Here is a 9,702-nt window from a genome sequence, read left to right as displayed (position 1 = left end):
TTGGGTCAAAGCCCTACGTTGAGGCATCTCGGAGTCAGGGCGTTCTTCCGCCAATGGAACAGGCAATCTCACGCGGTTCATGCGGTGATGAGATACAAGGTGTTGGTCGAGATGGAAGGGATTCCTCCGCGCGCCTGGGACCGTGGCGTCGCAGAAGACCTACTTGGCTCGTCATGCATCATCGATTCAGTGGCGCCGAAGACAAGCTCGCGATTGAACCTTTCTTCTTTCAAGTTATCCGCTTGGACGACAGACCCACAGACAATCCTTGCCCGCCGCTGGCTTGCGGTGCTGGAGCCGGCCACGCACATGTTCGAGTCGCAGATGCTGCAATACAAGATCCTGATTCATATGGATTCGGTTACGGATTTCGCCGACGCCGACGAGCCATTCTTCCTTGGGGGTTATTCGAACAGTGGCCAAAGCGGCTTGCCAGAAGAGGAGAAGGAGATGGAGAGAGGTGGTGGTGCGACCACCAGGCGGAGGAGATGGCAGTTCGGAGTCATGGACACACCCGCCGTGACACTGCTCAGGGTCACAGCAGCAGTCGTGTTGGCAGCAGGCAGCACGCCGGCGGCGAAGGTAGCTCGTCAGCGTCCCAAGACTGGAGGATCCCGCCAATGGTAGCTGAAAAAGCTAAAGGATCAAGTGGGCCCATGCTGGGAGTTCAGGATAGGTTGTCGGTCCGGCAGTCAGCTTTCGCCCGCCTTGCCACGCAATCGGGTCAAAGTGGACCAGCCAGCGTCGAGCCAAATGAGAGCTTGAATCTGGCTAGCGTGTTGGCAACGGTGGCTCCCAGGGCGTGCCCTTCAGATACTGATGACCCACAAGTATAGGGGATCTATTATCGTAGTCTTTTCGATAAGTAAGAGTGTCGAACCCAACGAAGAGCAGAAGAAAATGATAAGCGGTTTTTAGCAAGGTATTCTGTGCAAGCACTGAAATTACCGGTAACAGATAATTGTGTGATGAGATATTTCGTAACGGGTAACAAATAATAAAAATAAACAAGGTGCAGCAAGATGGCCCAATCCTTTTTGTAGCAAAGGATAAGCCTGGACGAACTCTTATATAAAGCAAAGCGCTCTCGAGGACACATGAGAATTGTTGTCAAGTTAGTTTTCATCATGCTCATATGATTCGTGTCCGTTACTTTGATAATTTGATATGTGGGTGGACCGGTGCTTGGGTGCCGCCCTTCCTTGGACAAGCCTCCCACTTATGATTAACCCCTCTCGCAAGCATCTGCAACTACGAAAGAAGAATTAAGATAAATCTAACCATAGCATGAAACATATGGATCCAAATCAGCCCCTTACGAAGCAACACATAAACTAGGGTTTAAGCTTCTGTTACTCTAGCAACCCATCATCTACTTATTACTTCCCAATGTCTTCCCCTAGGCCCAAACAATGGTGAAGTGTCATGTAGTCGACGTTCACATAACACCACTAGAGGAAAGAAAACATACATCTCATCAAAATATCGGACGAATACCAAATTCACATGATTACTTATAACAAGACTTCTCCCATGTCCTGAGGAACAAACGTAAATACTCACAAAGCATATTCATAATCAAATTCAGAGGAGTATTAATTATCATTAAGGATTTGAAAATATAATCTTCCACCTGATAAACCAACTAGCATCAACTACAATGAGTAATCAACACTACTAGCAACCCACATGTACCAATATGAGGTTTTGAGACAGAGATCGGATACAAGAGATAAACTCGGGTTTGAGAGGAGATGGTGCTGGTGAAGATGTTGATGGAGATTCACCCCCTCTCAATGAGAGGATCGTTGGTGATGACGATGGCTTCAATTTCCTCCTCCCGGAGGGATGTTTCCCCGGCAAAACAGCTCCGCCGGAGCCCTAGATTGGTTCCGCCTCGAGACGGCGGCGCTTCATCCCAAAAGCTTCTCTTTGATTTTTTTTCAGGTCAAAACACACCATATAGCAGAAGATGGGCATCAGAGGCCTGTCAGGGAGCCCACAAGGACGGGGGCGCGCCCTCCACCCTTGTGGCTGGCTGGTGGCCCCCTGTGGTGCTTTCGTCGCCCAATATTTTTTATATATTCCAAGAATATTCTCCGTGAAGTTTCAGGACTTTTGGAGTTGTGTAGAATAGGTCTCTAATATTTGCTCCTTTTCAAGTCCAGAATTTCAGCTGCCGGCATTCTCCTTCTTCATGTAAACCTTATGAAATAAGAGAAAAAAGGCATAAGTATTGTGATATAATGTGTAATAACAACCCATAATGCCATAAATATCAATATAAAAGCATGATGCAAAATGGACGTATCAACTCCCCCAAGCTTAGACCTCGCTTGTCCTCAAGCGAAAGCCGAAATCGAAAAATATGTCCACATGTTTAAAAATAGAGGTGTCGATAAAATAAAATACGGACATGAGGGCATCATGATCATCTTTAGAACAACAACATATAATGCCATATAATTTCTTATGCTAAAGTAACAATTCGTTCACAAAGTAAAGTATGAATCAAAAACTTCATTGAAAACTAACAAACTATGATCTCAGTCATTGGAGCAATTGCAATTTATCATAACATCGGAAAGAGTCAATTCAAGAGCTTTTCAGCAAGTCTACATACTCAACTATTATTTAATCTTTCACAATTGCTAACACTCACGCGATACTTATGGATACAAAGTTTCAATCGGACACAGAGAAAGATAGGGGCTTATAGTTTCGCCTCCCAACCTTTTACCTCAAGGGTAATGTCAACAATAATACTTTATGATAACCTACATCACCCTGGGTGAGGAATAGTTATTCTTCACCCCCTCTCTATTTTGACATCAATGCACCGTATTTTTACGTTTCGTAAATTTTGTCTTATTTCATATGTAAAAAGAGAGCGTAAGAAAATATATACTTGCCGTAAAAAATATTTTATGTTACGTAAAGTTACGAACGTAAAAACATACATAAAATGCGATATTTCTGGTCTTATAACCTATTTTTTGTTTTCTTATACCAAATTTTACGTAGTGAATCAATATAAATGTAACTATTTGTATTCCAAATGTAATTTATTTATGAAGCGATCGTAAGACTACCTCGGACGAAGAATAACTTATTCTGCAACCTGGATGATGAATAGTATTACTATATATATATATATCCGGATCTCTCCAACATATAATGCTTGCCAAAGGAAATAGTGTAAAAAGGAAAGGTGATGACCACCGTGACTCTTGTATAAGGGTAGAAGATAAAAGTAAAATATAGGCCCTTCGCAGAGGGAAGCAGAGTTTGTCATGCGCTTTTATGGTTGGATGCACAAAATCTTAATGCAAAAGAACGTCACTTTATATTGCCGCTTGTGATAAAGAACTTTATTATGCAGTCCGTCGCTTTTATTTCTTCCATATCACGAGTTCGTATAAAGCTTATTTTCTTCACACTAATAGATCATGCATATTTAGAGAGCAATTTTTTATTACTTGCACCGATGACAACTTACTTGAAGGATCTTACTCAATCCATAGGTAGGTATGGTGGACTCTCATGGCAAAACTGGTTTAAGGGATGTTTGGAAGCACAAGTAGTATCTCTACTTGGTGCAAAGAATTTGGCTAGCATGAGAGGGAAAGGCAAACTCAACATGTTGGAGGATCCATGACAATATAACTTCTATTCCGATATAAGAAAGCATAACCCATTATGTTGTCTTCCTTGTCCAACATCAACTTTTTAGCATGTCATATTTTAATGAGTGCTCACAATTACAAAAGATGTCCAAGATAGTATATTTATATGTGAAGCCTCTCTTTCTTTATTACTTCCTATTAATTGCAACAATGACCAAAACTATGTTTGTCAACTCTCAACAACTTTGATTCATCATACTCTTTATGTGTGAAGTCATTACTTTATTTAATTCCCTCAAGATCATAGCAAGAAAGCAAAGCTCTCAACTCAAAACTACTCTTTATTATATATAACTCCCGGACTCGATTACATAGAGGGAACATAAAGCAAAACTCAAAGCTAGATCATACTGAAACTTTATTCTACTAGATCAAGATATAACCAAAAGGATCGAACTAAGAAAAATGATAAAGATAAAGATGTGATGGTGATACGATGCCAGGGCACCTCCCCCAAGCTTGGCAGTTGCCAAGGGGGGGTGCCCATACCCATGTGTTTATGTCTCTTTATTCGGAGGTGGTGATGTTGGAGTTGTTGTTGAATCCGCTAGCTTCATTAAAGCACCTTTCAGAAGTTGCAGTTTTTGGAGCACACGTTGGAGCATATTTGCGTTCTTCTGAATTTCCTCCATAAGATGTTTATTTTCAGGCCCCCAAGAGCTCTTCCCTACATTGCTTTCACTTGGACGGGATATGTCCCAATTGGAGGGTATATGTGTACGAGGGGTGTTCTCCACTCCGTAATTATGAACCAAATTATGAAAGTTGTTCTGATGTAACCTGTGTAAGGGCCTCCTAGGGGGAAGCCCTTCTCGAACATCTTGGTCTTCACGGTTGTTGGTAGTTCCTATTGCTTGATGGGGACTAGGAATAGTGGAGATGCCCGCCAGAGTACCCCTCTCCGATGCCGGAGGTTGTTCCTCAAGCGAATCTCCTTCATCTTCCTCCATCGTGGCTCCCTCGGCATCTTCTCTTCTGAGTTCCATCTGCATCAACCAAGCATCGCCGTCCGTGTTGTTGGAGGAGGACGACATGATGCCTGGCCTTGAAAACTCTGGCAGAAAACAGCTCAAAACGAAAACAGGGGATTTTGCCATGATATGATGGTCAAAACCTTCGGGAGATTATATAATGAATTTTTTACCGACCAAAAGAAGTATTCTGCAAGAAAACGTAGTCCGGAGGGCACACGAGGTGGCCACAAGGACGGGGGGCGCGCCCAGGGGGGTAGGGCACGCCCTCCACCCTTGTGGTGGCCTCGTGTCTCTTTAGGACTACTTTTAATTTTCCTAATTTTTAAATATTCTAAAACAGAGAAAAATTGCTATTAGAAATGCTTTGGAGTCGGTTTACTTACCGTACCACATACATATTCCTTTTTAGAGTCTGAAATGTTCTGGAAAGTGTCCCTTATGTACTCCTCCGATGGTACGGTGTCAATTATATTGGTTTCCGCATTTATGGGAGTACCTGAGATATAATGTTTGATTCTTTGACCGTTTACCACCTTTGGATTTGTGCCTTCGGTGTTATTGATTTGGATGGCACCGGAACGATAAACTTCCTCGATAATGTAAGGACCTTCCCATTTAGAGAGAAGCTTTCCTACAAAAAGTCTTAAATGAGAGTTGTATAGAAAAACATGATCACCTACATTAAACTCACGCTTTTGTATCCTTTTGTCATGCCATCTTTTAACTTTTTCTTTAAACAACTTGGCATTCTCATAGGCCTGGGTTCTCCATTAATCAAGTGCGCTAATGTCAAATAACCTCTTCTCACCGGCAAGTTTGAAATCATAATTGATCTCTTTGATTGCCCAATAAGCTTTATGTTCTAGTTCAAGAGGTAAGTGACATGCTTTTCCATAAACCATTTTATACGGAGACATACCAATAGGGTTCTTATAAGCAGTTCTATAAGCCCACAATGCATCATCAAGTTTCTTAGACCATTTTTTCTAGATCTATTAACAGTCTTTTGCAAAATCAACTTGATCTCTCTATTTCTTAATTCTACTTGACAACTAGACTGAGGATGGTAAGGAGATGCAATTCTATGGTTAACATCATACTTGGCAAGCATTTTACGGAAAGCACCATGAATAAAATGTGAACTGATGACCCACAAGTATAGGGGATCAATTGTAGCTCTTTTCGATAAGTAAGAGTGTCGAACCCAATGAAGAGCAGAAGGAAATGAAAAGTGGTTTTCAGCAAGGTAATGTCTGCAAGTGCTGAAATTGTAAGTAGCAGAGTAGTTTGATAGCAAGATAATTTGTAACGAGCAAGTAACGATAGTAGTAGAAAAAGTGCAGCAAGGTAGCCCAATCCTTTTGAGGCAAAGGACATGCCAAAATGGTCTCTTATGATAAGCAAAGCATTCTTGAGGGTACACGGGAATTTCATCTAGTCACTTTCACCATGTTGGTTCGATTTGTGTTCGCTACTTTGAGAATTTGATATGTGGGTGGACCGGTGCTGTTCTTACTTGAACAAGCCTCCTACTTATGATTGACCCTCCCGCAAGCATCCGCAACTACGAGAAAAGTATTAAGAATAAACTCTAACCATAGCATTAAACTTTTGGATCCAATCGGTCCCTTACGGAATAGCGCATAAACTGGGGTTTAAGCTTCTGTCACTCTCGCAACCCATCATCTAATTGCTACTCCATAATGCATTCCCTTAGGCCCAAATATGGTGAAGTGTCATGTAGTCGACGCTCACATGACACCACTAAGGGAATCACAACATACATACTACCAAAATATTGAACACATATCAAATTCACATGATTACTTGCAACATGATTTCTCCCGTGACCTCAAGAACAAAAGTAACTACTCACAAATGATAATCATGCTCAAGATCATAGGGGTATTAAATAGCATATTGGATCTGAACATATAATCTTCCACCAAATAAATCATATAGTAATCAATTATAAGATGTAATCAACACTACTAGTTACCCACAATCACCAATCTATAGTTCCGGTAACAAGATTGAACACAAGAGATGAACTAGGGTTTGAGATGCGATGGTGCTGTTGAAGATGTTGATGGAGATAGCCCTCCCCAAGATGGAGAGTTGTTGGTGATGATGACGACGATGATTTCCCCCTCCGGGAGGGAAATTCCCTCGGCGGAATCGCTCCGCCGGAGGGCAAAAGTGTTCTTGCCCAAGTTCCACCTCGAGACGGCGGCGCTCTGTACTGAAAGTCCTCTCCTTATTTTTTCTAGGTCAAAATGACTTATATACCAGAAGATGGGCACCAGAGGTGGGCCTGGGTGAGCACAACCCACCAGGGCGCGCCTGGGTTCCCTGGCGTGCCCAGGTGGGTTGTGCCCACCTGGTGGGCCCCCTCGGGTAGTTATTTGCTCAAATATTCATCATATATTTGATAAAAAATCTTCGTGAAGTTTCAGCTTGTTTGGAGTTGTGCAGAATAGGTGGCCTGACATAGCTTTTCCAGGTCCAGATTTCCAGCTGCCGGAATTCTCCCTCTTTGTGTATACCTTGCATATTATGAGAGAAAACGCATTAGTATTACTCCAAAAAGCATTATTATTAATAAAAACATCATAAATAACAGTAGGAAAACATGATGCAAAATGGACGTATCAACTCCCCCAAGCTTAGACCTCGCTTGTCCTCAAGCGAAAACCGAAATCGAAAAACATGTCCACATGCTTAGAGAGAGAGAGAGAGAGAGAGGTGTCGATAAAAACAAAATACAGACATAGAAGCATCATGTTCATTATTATAACAACAACAAAATTAAACATAAGGCTTTTGTCATGTAACTTTTATCATATACTTCTCATGAATAAGTAACAGTTCATCACACAATCGAAGTATAAAGCAAAAACTCTATTAGAAACCAACAAACTATGTTCTCAGTCAACTTTGCAACTACAATTCATCATCTTTTCAGGAAGGGTCACGTATCGGAGCCTTTAGGCAAGTCCACATACTCAACCATCATATAGTGTTCTATGATTGCTAACACTCACCGCATACACATGAGCAAAACGTTTTGGCCGGACACATAAGAAGATAGGGGCTTATAGTTTCGCGTCCCAACGTATTCACCTCAAGGGTGATGTCAACAATAATAACTCATGCTACCCATATTCAACTGGACATATGTGCCTAGATCTTTCCTCACCACATGATGCTTGCCAATGGAGAAAATAAAAAGGAATAGAGAGAAAACTTTGACTCTTTGCATAGAAGTAAATACATAAAAGTAAAAGATAAGCCCTTCGCAGAGGGAAGCAGAGGTTGCAATGCGCTTATTTGTTTGTATGCTCAACCCCTTAGTGCAAAACAACGTCACGTTGCATTGCCCCTTGTGACAGCGACCTTTATTATGCAGTCTGTCGCTTTTATTCTTCACCATCACATGTTCGTGCAACGCTCAATTTTCTCTTACACTACATGATCCCACACATTTAGAAGCAATTTTTATTGCCTTTTTGCACCGATGACAACTTACTTGAGGGATCTTGCTCAATCCCTTGGTAGGTATGGTGTAGACTTGAAAATAAGATTTGGGTTCAAGGGATTTTGGATGCACAAGTAGTATCACTACTTAGTGCGGAATTTGGCTAGCAAAGATAGGGGGCAAGCACCACATGTTAAAGGATCTATGACAATATGACTTCTATGTGAATATGAACAAACATAAATCATTAAGTTGTCTTCCTTGTCCAACGTAAAAAAATTTGGCATATAATATTTTGATGGGGGCTCAAAATCACAAAAGATTTCTAGGATAGTATATTTATATGTGAATCTTCTCTTCCCTTATTAATTATTTCATGAGTTGCATCATTGACTAATGCTATGTTTATCAATCTCTAATAAAATTTTCTATTTATACTTTTCCTTATGTGGTGCCATCACCTACCATAAGATTAGCATATGAGCTTTTTCTTTTATTTCCTTTCTTTTTATTTATACCTTTTCCTTTTTATTGCAACATGAAAGTAAAGAAAGCAGAAACTCAAACTAAACTTTATTATATACCTTGCACACGATTACAAGGATAGATCACTAAGCAAACTCTCAAAGAAGAAAGGATAAAACTAAACTTTTATTCATCTAAAGCAAAAGATCGAGCTAAAATAAGTAAAGGCAAAAAGATAATGGGGATGATACGATACCGGGGCACCTCCCCCAAGCTTGGCGAAAGCCAAGGGGAGTGCCCATACCCGATACTCAGTTTTCCTTTGGTGATGAAGAAGAAGGAGGTGGTGATGAAGATATCTTGTCCTCGGGTTTCCATGGCAGAGGCTCACCATTATAAGAGGAGGAGTGAGTCTCACGGGTCCTGCAACTGGCCGCCAAACTCATACCTTTAAACCTTGCCTCATATTCAAAGACTTGGTTTTGAAGATCATAGATCTGGCTCTGGAGGAAGTTGATTTGCTCGTTGAGGGTGAAGACGATGTCCTTTATAGACTTTCCATCCACCTTGAGATCATGGGTGTAGTCCGCGATCATGAGGTGATTGGCATTGAGTCCATGTTCCACCATCCCCTTGCACTGGAAGACCTCCTGCTCCATAGCCTCAAGCCTGGCCTCCACGGTTCCCGTCCCCTTAGGACCTTGCACATCACGGATGTGCAGCACCCCATCATGCATCTGGATAGCCTAAGGGTCCTGCATCACCTCCGGCAGATATGGGTTGATGACGTTCTCGAAGAACTTGTCCTTGGAGGAGCGTGGAGCGGCCATGGTAGATTTGATTTGTTAGAAAACAGCAATAAAAGAAAATAGAAGATTTTTCCGCGGTACGATGGTCAACAGGTTCATGGAGTATATAAAGATTTTTTTTATCTTGGGAAACAAGCAAACTGTAGAAAAACGGAGTCCGGAAGGTGTCTCAGGTGGGCACAACCCACCTGGGCATGCCTGGCAAGCCAGGCGCACCCTGGTGTCTTGTGCCCACCAGGGTACGCTTCCTGGAAGTTTCTTATTTTCCTATTTTTCTAAATATTCCAAAA

Source organism: Triticum aestivum, chromosome 2D (assembly GCF_018294505.1).
Source record: "Triticum aestivum cultivar Chinese Spring chromosome 2D, IWGSC CS RefSeq v2.1, whole genome shotgun sequence".
Taxonomy (NCBI): Eukaryota; Viridiplantae; Streptophyta; class Magnoliopsida; order Poales; family Poaceae; genus Triticum; species Triticum aestivum.
The sequence above is the reverse complement of the archived record's forward strand: the minus strand, read 5'-3'. Positions refer to the sequence as shown.